Genomic DNA, 11,160 nt, shown 5'->3' on the forward strand with positions numbered 1-11,160 from the left:
CCAATTTTGTACACTTCTTCTTGTATTTCATTTCTTGAACTGAACCTTAGAATAAGACCCAGTAAGAGGGATGAAATTATTATGATGGTTATAACTCTTTCCTGGAGGTTCAGTGATGGCAGCAGTGACTGGTGATTGTCCGCACAGTAGTGTGTAAGTGATTATGAAGGTGGGACTGGGCGCCTCCTGGGGGAAGAGGAGGAGCAGATAGCTATAGCCACCAAAGGGGTATAATAGACCCAAGCATGGCTCAGAAAGCTAGAATTCACCAAGGGAATTTACTCACATCACTAACTTGCTGAGGATAAAATACTGACTGAAGTCCTGAGTGTGAGGAGGGTCCATGTCTGGTAAGTGTCACTGAACTGACTGTAAGTGGAAGGAATTATAAGATATTGTAATCTGTGCTGTGTATAAGGACAATGTGTCTCTGTCTGTAATGTCTCCTGTGTATGTCTCCATGTAAATCTCCATTTAACTCCCATCAAAACTGGACACTGACTTTCCACCTTTTACAATACACATTTTCTACACTTCTTGTATTTCATTTCTTGCTCTGAACCTTAGAATCAGACCCAGTAAGAGGGAGGAAATTCCTACAATGGGAATAACTCTTTCCTGGAGGTTCAGTGATGGCAGCAGTGACTGGTGATTGTCCGCACAGTAGTGTGTAAGTAATTGTACACGCAGTGTCTATACATGTGATAGTACATACCTGTAACTGTGCCGGGAACACGGACAATAACCGGTCCTGACTGCCATCACTGGATCACACCAAATAACCAATAATAGATGAAAAGAGGCTTAGTTATAGGGATAATCTATAATATATTGTCAGATTTTTTTTTTCACTGTTATTTTTAACGTAGATATTTTTATATCCCTCATCTCTGAAGGTATCTGTTTATAGTTTTATAATGAAGGTCTCTATACAAAAAGCACCCATAACAGTGTATATACTATAGTCCCAAAATCAACAATTGGATATTATATTTAAAAATGACCATAAAGCAGCCCAAAATGTTGCCTTTTCAATGAAATGAATTATTAAGAACAGGAGCTACTGAAGGACAATCTCCCAATTTGAAATTATATAAAACTAAGGTAAAAAATAAATGACGAAATGGGCTTTATGGTGATTATTATTACTATTATTATTAATAATTGATTTATATTCCATCTAATTCCTGGGGCTAGACCAATATGATATACAATTTATATAAAATGGCTTACATAATCAATTTTAATCAGAAAACAGGTTGTAGTGATTTTCCAGTATAACGTTATATTTCAAAGCCTCATTTCTCCACCTGTAGTAGTTGTCCCCCTTGGGTCCATGTGACAGTCTCTAGGGGCTGTTGGGATCCTCATTGTCCAAATTAATAAAATAAAATAATTGAGAATACTGAAATATTACTTTATAATAAATCCATTACCAGATCCCTCTCATTATTTATAATGGCACTCTGCGAGCTGGGTTCCTCTCGTAATTTCTTCATGAGCTCCGTTCCTAGCTCAGATCTCACCAGTTGTATGGAGGATGGGGATCAAGGTAGAGCAGTTCAGGAAATGTTTTTTTACAGTACATCTGAAGTTGATGGTTTAGGGTTTGTCGACCAGTTGTCCCTTGTCACTAGGACTTGCGAGGCAAGTAGGCTGGGACAGGGGTGCAGGTTGAGCTCAGTGGTTACTTCCCCACTCCTCTGTGTGTGTGACAACATCGAAGGCCCTCTCCATAAGAGAAGGGTCTGAGACTAGTGGCCATCCCTCAACCAAAGCTGGAGAAGAACCAATCTTGCTCTAGCTTACACCTGACTGTCATCCCAGGTGTTGGCAAGGAGTCAAAAGAGGCCAAGGGATTTTGCAGGGGAATGTGGAAAGTAAACATAAAAAATATGTAAGTGAGTGTGTGCCAGTTACAGCCCGGACATTCTGCCATAATAATAAAAATTCCTCTTCTTACCCCACGCCATAAAGCTGGCAAAGATAAAGGTGAGCGCGCTCAAAATGGGAAAAAGTGAAGTATGTGCATATGTGCCATCACTCAGTAGGCTGCGACCCACACCACCCACAGTGATTTCAGGCACCCAGGTACTTCTGCACCTGGGGAATTTTTGCAGTATGTAATAACTAATTATGCAATCATTAAAACTGCCATAAAAAAGATATTGGATATTGACAAGAGTAAACATAACTTTAGCAATCAATGCCAGATGGCTGCTGCCAATGATGCTTCTGCATGTGTTAAACCGAATTTGCTGACAGATTTATCTTAATCAATGCATTTAATTTCTTATTAGCAAACAGAATGCATAACTTTGGTACATTTTTTATCTATAAGTTACTGTTATATTTTAACTTTTTGTGTGTAATTAGGAAAAAGAGAACCTTTTGCAGGGGATTTTGCAGGGGAATGTGGAAAGTAAACATAAAAAATATGTAAGTGAGTGTGTGCCAGTTACAGCCCGGACATTCTGCCATAATAATAAAAATTCCTCTTCTTACCCCACGCCATAAAGCTGGCAAAGATAAAGGTGAGCGCGCTCAAAATGGGAAAAAGTGAAGTATGTGCATATGTGCCATCACTCAGTAGGCTGCGACCCACACCCCCCACACCACCCACAGTGATTTCAGGCACCCAGGTACTTCTGCACCTGGGGAATTTTTGCAGTATGTAATAACTAATTATGCAATCATTAAAACTGCCATAAAAAAGATATTGGATATTGACAAGAGTAAACATAACTTTAGCAATCAATGCCAGATGGCTGCTGCCAATGATGCTTCTGCATGTGTTAAACCGAATTTGCTGACAGATTTATCTTAATCAATGCATTTAATTTCTTATTAGCAAACAGAATGCATAACTTTGGTACATTTTTTATCTATAAGTTACTGTTATATTTTAACTTCTTGTGTGTAATTAGGAAAAAAGAGAACCTTTTATCTTATAAAAATGATTTTTTTTTTCCAGGAGAAGACTGGATGAAAGGCTTTTAAGGTCATCTAATTGTAACTTAAAACAGAATGTAATAAATCACAGCTTAGCAATAACCCAACTGGACGTAATCTGGGTGAGATGTCTGCAAGTTCTGATTATGGGAGTGATTTGAAAAATAAATTTAATATTTCTGTGCACAAAGAAATTCAGAAAGATGAACGACCATTTTCATGTTCAGAAAGAGAGGAAATGTTTAATGTGTTATCAAGTTTTGCTGAACATCAGAGAAATCCCACAGGAGAGAAGCCTTATTCATGTTCAGAATGTGAGAAGAGTTTTACTGTGAAATCATATCTTCTTCAACATCTCAGAATTCACACAGGAGAGAAGCCATTTTCATGTTTAGAATGTGGGAAAGGTTTTAGTAGGAAATCAAATCTTGTAGAACACCAGAAGACTCACACAGGAGAGAAACCATTTTCATGTCAGGAATGTGGGAAGTTGTTTAAGCGTAAACATCATCTAGAACCACATATGAGAAGTCACACAGGAGAGAAGCCATTTTTATGTTCGGAATGTGGGAAGTGGTTTAAGAGTCAGCATCATCTTAATATACACCTGAGAACTCATACTGGGGAGAAGCCATATTCATGTTCAGAATGTGAAAAATATTTTGCTTACAAAGCTTGTCTTGTTAAACATCTCAGCATTCAAACAGGGGAGAAGCCATTTTCATGTTCTGAATGTGGGAAGTGTTTTACTCAGAAACCAAGTCTTGTGTAACATCTGCAACTCACACAGGAGAGAAGCCATTTTCATGTCTGGAATGTGGGAAATGTTTTAATGATAAATCCAGTCTTGTGCAACATCAGAAAATTCACACAGGAGAGATGCCATTTCCATGTCCTGAATGTAGGAAGTCATTTAAACGTAAACACCCATCTGAGAACTCACACAAAAGAGAAGCCATTTCAATGTCCTGAATGTGAGAAGTGTTTCAGTCATAAACCAGATTTTGACATACATCAAAGAATTCACACAGGACAGAAGCCATGTTCATGTAGTGAATGTGGAAAGTTTTTTACTGAGAAATCAAGTCTTGTGAGACATCTGAGAACTCACACAGGGGAGAAGCCATTTTCATGTCCTGAATGTGCAAAGTGTTTTACTGAGAAATCAAGTCGTGTGAGACACCTGGGAAGTCATACAGAATGTAGGTTTAATATACAGAATGCAGTTCATTGGTGTCTGTGCTGCCTCCTGCATGTGCCGGGGGTCATCTTCAATCGGTGCTACTGTGAAGAAAGAGTTGAGTTTTTTGGGGGAACCGGAGTTTTTTCTTCATCCTCGTCATCTCCAGTGTCTTCCTGGAGGTGAATGGGTGGAGAGGGGTCTGCTCCAGCGCAGTTGGGGTGCCTCTGGGGTGCTTTATAATGCTGTACTTGGCTATGGCTGCTGGAGCTCAGCTATGCTGCTTCTGCTTAGTTCTGCATCCAACTCTGCCCCGAATTTCTCTATATTTTTAAGTCGCAGTAAATCATATAATTTCCAGCTGAAAAGTATCAGCCTGACACCCCTAAAAACAAGAAATGTAAAATATATGTAAAATCAAAGAGGGTTCGTTGTTTCAGAGTCATTCATCCTCTAGGTGAGATCTGTAAGGAATAAGGACTTGGATAATGACAGTCTTATAATATGTTCTACTGGATATAATAAGGAGTATGCAATATATGTGAATTATAGATGGAGAGTCATGTGGTTGTAGGTCTGGATGGAATGTATCTCATCAGGATGTAAAATGCTCATTATTTACAAGTGTGAACAATAGGTCCTACCCTGCAAATACAATGTGTAAATGAAGCACCATCTCAGGAGGCCAGAAAATGCAAAACTTATTGATTAGAAGGTGTGGCCATTATTCTTCTATTACATATTGTACTGAGGGAAGCCAGATCTGATGATGAAAGGTTTGAATGATTATGAAGGTGGGACTGGTTGTCTACTGGAAGAAGAGGAGGGGCAGATAGTTATAGCCACCAAGGGGGTATAAAAGACCCACGCATGGCTCAGAAAGCTAGAAGTCACCAAAGGAATTTACTTGGATCACTGACTTGCTGAGGAGAAGATACTGACTGAAGTCCTGAGTGTGTGGAGTGTCCATGTCTGGTAAGTGTCTCTGAACTGACTGTAAATGGAAGGAATAATAAGATATTGTAATCTGTGCTGTGTATAAGGATAATGTGCCTCTGTCTGTAATGTCTCCTGTTTATATCTCAATGTAGATCTCCATATAGCTCCCATCATAACTGGACACTGATTTCCACCTTTTACAATACCAATTTTGTACACTTCTTCTTGTATTTCATTTCTTGAACTGAACCTTAGAATAAGACCCAGTAAGAGGGATGAAATTATTATGATGGTTATAACTCTTTCCTGGAGGTTCAGTGATGGCAGCAGTGACTGGTGATTGTCCGCACAGTAGTGTGTAAGTGATTGTACACGCAGTGTCCATACATGTGATAGTACATACCTGTAACTGTGCAGAGAACACAGACAATCACCGACCCTGACTGCCATCACTGGATCACACCAAATTACCTATAATACATGGAAAGAGGCTTAGTGATAGAGATAATCTATAATATATTGTCAGTTTTTTCCCCCGAATCTCTGAAGGTATCTAGTTTTATAATGAAGGTCTCTATGCAGAAAGCACCCATAACAGTGTATATACTATAGTCCCAAAATCAACAATTGCACATTATATTTAAAAATGACCAGAAAGCTGCCCAAAATGTTGCCTTTTTATTTAAATGAATTATTAGGAACAGGAGCTACTGAAGGACAATCTCCCAATTTGAAATTATATAAAACTAAGGTAAAAAGTAAGTGACGAAATGGGCTTCATGTTGATTGATATTACTATTATTATTAATAATTGATTTACATTCCATCCTGACACTAGACCAATCTGATATAAAATGTTATAAAATGGCGTACATAACCAATTTTAATCAGAAAACAGGTTGTAGTGATTTTCCAGTAAAACATTATATTTCAAAGACTCATTTCACCACGTGTAGTATTTGTCCCCATTAGGTCCATGTGCCAGTCTCTAGGGGCTGTTGGGATCCTCATCGTCTAATTTAATAAAATAAAATGGTTGAGAATACTGAAATATTACTTTATTATAAATCCATTACCAGATCCCTCTCATTATTTATAATGGCAGTCTGTTAGATGGGTTCCTTTCTTCATCTCTTTATGAGCTTCGTTCCAGATCTCACCAGTTGTATGGAGAATGGGGATCAATAACAGGTAGAGCAGAAAGGAGAATGAGGTCTGCTTAATAATTTTTTATTTTTTTTTAAAGATCACGATGTGTGCTTTCTAAACCCATGCATAGAAATCATACAGCGTGCCACACAAAAACTTGTCATGGTTAGCAATTAGTATTTATTACTTTGGTACACTTTTTATCTGTAAGTTACTGTTATATTTTAACTTCTTGTGTGTAATTAGGAAAAAGAGAACCTTTTATCTAATAAAAATGATTTGTTTTCCCAGGTAAAGACTGGATAAAAGGCTCCTAAGCTCATCTAATTGTAATTTAAAACATAGAATATAATCAATTAAAGATTAGCAATAACCCAACTGGACATAATCTGGGTGAGATGTCTGCAAGTTCTGACTATGGGAGAGATTTGAAAAATAAATTTTATCTTTCTGTGCACAAAGAAATTCAGAAAGATGAACGACTATTTTCATGTTCAGAAAGAGAAAAAATGTTTAATGTGTTATCAAGTTTTGCTCAACATCAGAGAAATTCCACAGGAGAGAAGCCTTATTCATGTTCAGAATGTGAGAAAACTTTTACTGTGAAATCACGTCTTCTTCAACATTTCAGAATTCACACAGAAGAGAAGCCATTTTCATGTTTAGAATGTGGGAAAAGTTTTAGTCGGAAATCTCATCTTGTAGAACATCAGAGGACTCACACAGGAGAGAAGAAATTTTCATGTCAGGAATGTGGGAAGTTGTTTAAGCGTAAACATCACCTAGAACCACATATGAGAAGTCACACAGGAGAGAAGCCATTTTTATGTTCGGAATGTGGGAAGTGGTTTAAGAGTCAGCATTATCTTAAGATACACCTGAGAACTCATACTGGGGAGAAGCCATATTCATGTTCAGAATGTAAAAAATATTTTGCTGACAAAGCTTGTCTTGTTAAACATCTCCGCATTCACACAGGGGAGAAGCCATTTTCATGTTCTGAATGTGGGAAACTTTTTAGCAGAAAATCAAGTCTTGAGGAACATCAGAGAATTCACACAGGAGAGAAGCGATTTTCATGTCCTGAATGTGAGAAGTGTTTTTGTAAGAAATCAAATCTTGAGGTGCATCAGAGAATTCACACAGGAGAGAAGCCGTTTTTATGTCCAGAATGTGGGAAAAAATTTAATGAGAAATCAAGTCTTGTGAAACATCAGAGAATTCACACAGGAGAGAAGCCATTTTCATGTCTGGAATGTGTGAAATGTTTTAATGATAAATCCAGACTTGTGCAACATCAGAAAATTCACACAGGAGAGATGCCATTTCCATGTTCTGAATGTAGGAAGTCATTTAAAAGTAAACATCATCTTGAGACCCATCTGAGAACTCACACAGAGGTGAAGCCATTTTCATGTACTGAATATGCAAAATGTTTTACTGAGAAATCAAGTCTTGTGAGACACCTGGGAATTCACACAGTAGAAAAGCCATTTTAATATACAGCATGTAGGAAACATTTTAGCTCTAGATCAAGTCTAGTGAGATATCTCAAAACTCTTATGAGGGAGTACCCCATTTCCTTAACAGTGATCTCCAAAGTCCCCTGCCCCCTTAACAGTAACCTACATAGTTCCTGCATCTTTAACAGTGACCTCCACAGTGGATCGCCCCCTTAACCACTTTCACACCCGGCCATTTACTCCCTTCCTGACCAGGCTTAATTTTGAAAATCTGACATGTGTCACTTTATGTGGTAATAATCTCTCTGCTTTTATGACAGATAGTGATGCCTCATAAAATATTCATTAATTAACATTCCCCATATATCTACTTTATGTGGGCATCATTTTGGTAATTAAATTGTATTTTTTTTAGGACATTAGAAGATTTTGACTTTTTTTAACTATTTTTGAAAATCTTAAGAAAATTTCGAAAGTAACATTTTTTAAGGACCAGTTCAGTTCTGAAGTCACTGTGTGGGGCTTACATTATAGAAACATAGAAACATAGAATGTGTCGGCAGATAAGAACCATTTGGCCCATCTAGTCTGCCCAATATATCTGAATCCTATGAATAGTCCCTGGCCCTATCTTATATGAAGGATAGCCTTATGCCTATCCCATGCATGCTTAAACTCCTTCACTGTATTTGCCGCTACCACTTCTGCAGGAAGGCTATTCCATGCATCCACTACTCTCTCAGTAAAGTAATACTTCCTTATATTACTTTTAAACCTTTGCCCCTCTAATTTAAAACTGTGTCCTCTTGTGGTAGTTTTTCTTCTTTTAAATATGCTCTCCTCCTTTACCGAGTTGATTCCCTTTATGTATTTAAAGGTTTCTATCATATCATTATGGAAACCAGCCATGAATGACCCCATTGTAGAAGCTACACCCCTCAAGTTACTCAAAACTTATTTTATAAACTTTGGTAACCCTTTAGATGTTCCACAAGAATTAAAGGAAAGTGGAGATTAAATTTCAAAATTTCACATTTTTGAGAGATTTTCCATTTTAATCCATTTTTTTCTTTAACACATCTAATGTTAACAGCCAAACAAAACTTAATATTTATTACCCTGATTCTGCTGTTTACATAAACACCCCAAATGTGGTCGTAAACTGATGTAAGGGCACATGGCAGGTTGCAGAAGAATAGGAGCGCCATATGGCTTTTGGAAAGCAGATTTTGCTGGACTGGTTTTTAGATGCTTAATTTAAAAAAATCTGACATGTGTCACTATGTGGTAATAACTTTGGAATGCTTATATTTATTCAAACCATTCAGAGACTGTTTTCCCGTGACACATTGTACTTCATGTTAATCGTACATTTAAGTCAATATGTTTTATTTTTATTTATAAAAAAATACGAAAGGTAATGAAAATTTGAAAGAATTCACTGTTTTCTAAATTTGAATCTCTCTGCCTTTAAGACAGATAGAGATGCCTCATAAAATATTAATTAAGTAACATTCCCCAAAAAGTGTCCCATTTTGGAAACTAGGGGATGAGGTGCCAGTGTTGGCACTATTTTTTTTTTTTACAACATTCATCTGTCAGTGTAGATCATGTGTTATTTTTATACAGCAGGTTGTTATGGACGCAATTATATAAAAAATGTCTACTTTGCTTGTTTGTTTCAGTCTTACATAATAAAGCATTTTTGAAAAAAATATATGCTTTTGTGTCTCCATTTTCTGAATGCCATTTTTTTTATTTTTCTATCGATCGTCTTGTTCAGGGGCTCATTTTTTGCAGGGAGAGTTGACGGTTTTATTTGTATCATTTTTGGGTACATATGATTTTTTTGATCATTCATTATTACACTTTATGGGGCAAAGTGACCAAATAATTGGTTGTTTTAGCAGTTTTTATTTACTTATTTTTACAGTGTTCACCTGAGAGGTTAGATCATGAGACATTATAGAGCAGATCCATACGGACATGGCAATACCTAATATGTATACTTTTTCGTATTTATTTAAGTTTTACACAATATTAGCATTTTTGAAACAAAATAAATTATGTCTTCGTGTCTCCATAGGCACATACACCCCCTGAGGAAGCTTACTCAAAACGTGTGTTGGGGCTCATTGGATCACTATTTTGGCATTTATTGATGGTATTTTCTATTTATTATATTACAACTTATTGTCCATGTACATTGTATTTTATGCACTTTGCACTTTAAATGTATGTACTAAATCTGGCTCCAATATCTTGTTCATGGTTGGCGAGGTGATCTATACATGTCCCCCACTGGGGTATTTATTTATTAACTATCTAGTATCTCTTTAGCCTTGTTTAATGTTCTTTCAATGCTTCATGTTGTCCATCTTGTGATCCTCTCCCACCCTGTGTGTTATCCACCATTGTATTGTATTGTCTGTCATTGTGTTTTATTGGATTTTCCCCTTTTCGGGAACCATAATAAAGTTTATTTATATTGTTAGTCGTGATCTGCATGTTCTTTCCTTTTTGGTGTCGATACTTTGTATATAGGCCTAGTACGCATACTCACTTTGTGAGTTATCTACGATTGGTGTCTGAGAGCCATAGCTTTTTTATTTTTTGACCGATTGTCTTAGTTAGGTTCTCATTTTTTGCAGGATGAGGGGGCGGTTTGATTGGTACTATTTTGAGAGGCATACACCTTTTTGATTGCTTGGTGTTGCACTTTGTGTGATGTTAGGTAACAAAAAATGGCTTTTTTTGGCAGGTTTTATTTTATTTATTTTTTACGGTGTTCATCTGAGGGGTTAGGTCATGTGATATTTTTATAGAAGAGGTTTTTACGGACATGACAATACTTAATATGTCTACTTTTTTATTTTATTTCAATTTAACACAATAATAGCAGTTTTGAAGCAAAAAAAAATCTGATTTTAGTGTCTCCATTGTCTGAGTCATATTTTTTATTTTTTTTGACCGATTGTCTTAGGTAAGATGTCATGTTTTGTGGGATGAGGTGACGGTTTGATTGGTACTATTTTGGGGGGCATACGCTTTTTAATCACTTGGTGTTGCAATTTGTGCGATGTAAGGCGACAAAAATGGCTTATTTGGCACTGTTTTTATTTTTAACTTTTTTATGGTGTTCACCTGAGGGGTTAGTTCATGTGATATTTTTATAGAGCTGGTTGTTACGGACCCAGCGATACCTAATATGTATACTTTTTTGAATTTATTTCACTTTACCACAATAATGGCATTTTTGAAACAAAAAAATTATATTTTAATGTCTTCATGTTCTGAGAGCTATAGTTTTTATATTTTTTGGGCAATTTTCTTATATAAGGGACCACATTTTGAGGGATGAGGTGACGGTTTTATTGGTACCATGCTGTTAGCCAGGAACCTAGAAGCGCACATATGCTGGTGCTTTTTTCTATATTGTTCAAGCATGACCCCCGCTGATGGATTGCAGGGTGGTCA

At 36.7% G+C, this 11,160-nt stretch overlaps 1 pseudogene; it reads left to right on the forward strand.

Annotated features, from left to right (window-relative positions):
- Nucleotides 1-1,458: 1,458 nt before the first annotated feature.
- LOC122931800 lies at nucleotides 1,459-7,719 on the forward strand (annotated as a pseudogene).
- Nucleotides 7,720-11,160: the final 3,441 nt, after the last annotated feature.

This window comes from Bufo gargarizans, chromosome 3, assembly GCF_014858855.1.
Source record: "Bufo gargarizans isolate SCDJY-AF-19 chromosome 3, ASM1485885v1, whole genome shotgun sequence".
NCBI classification, from domain to species: Eukaryota; Metazoa; Chordata; class Amphibia; order Anura; family Bufonidae; genus Bufo; species Bufo gargarizans.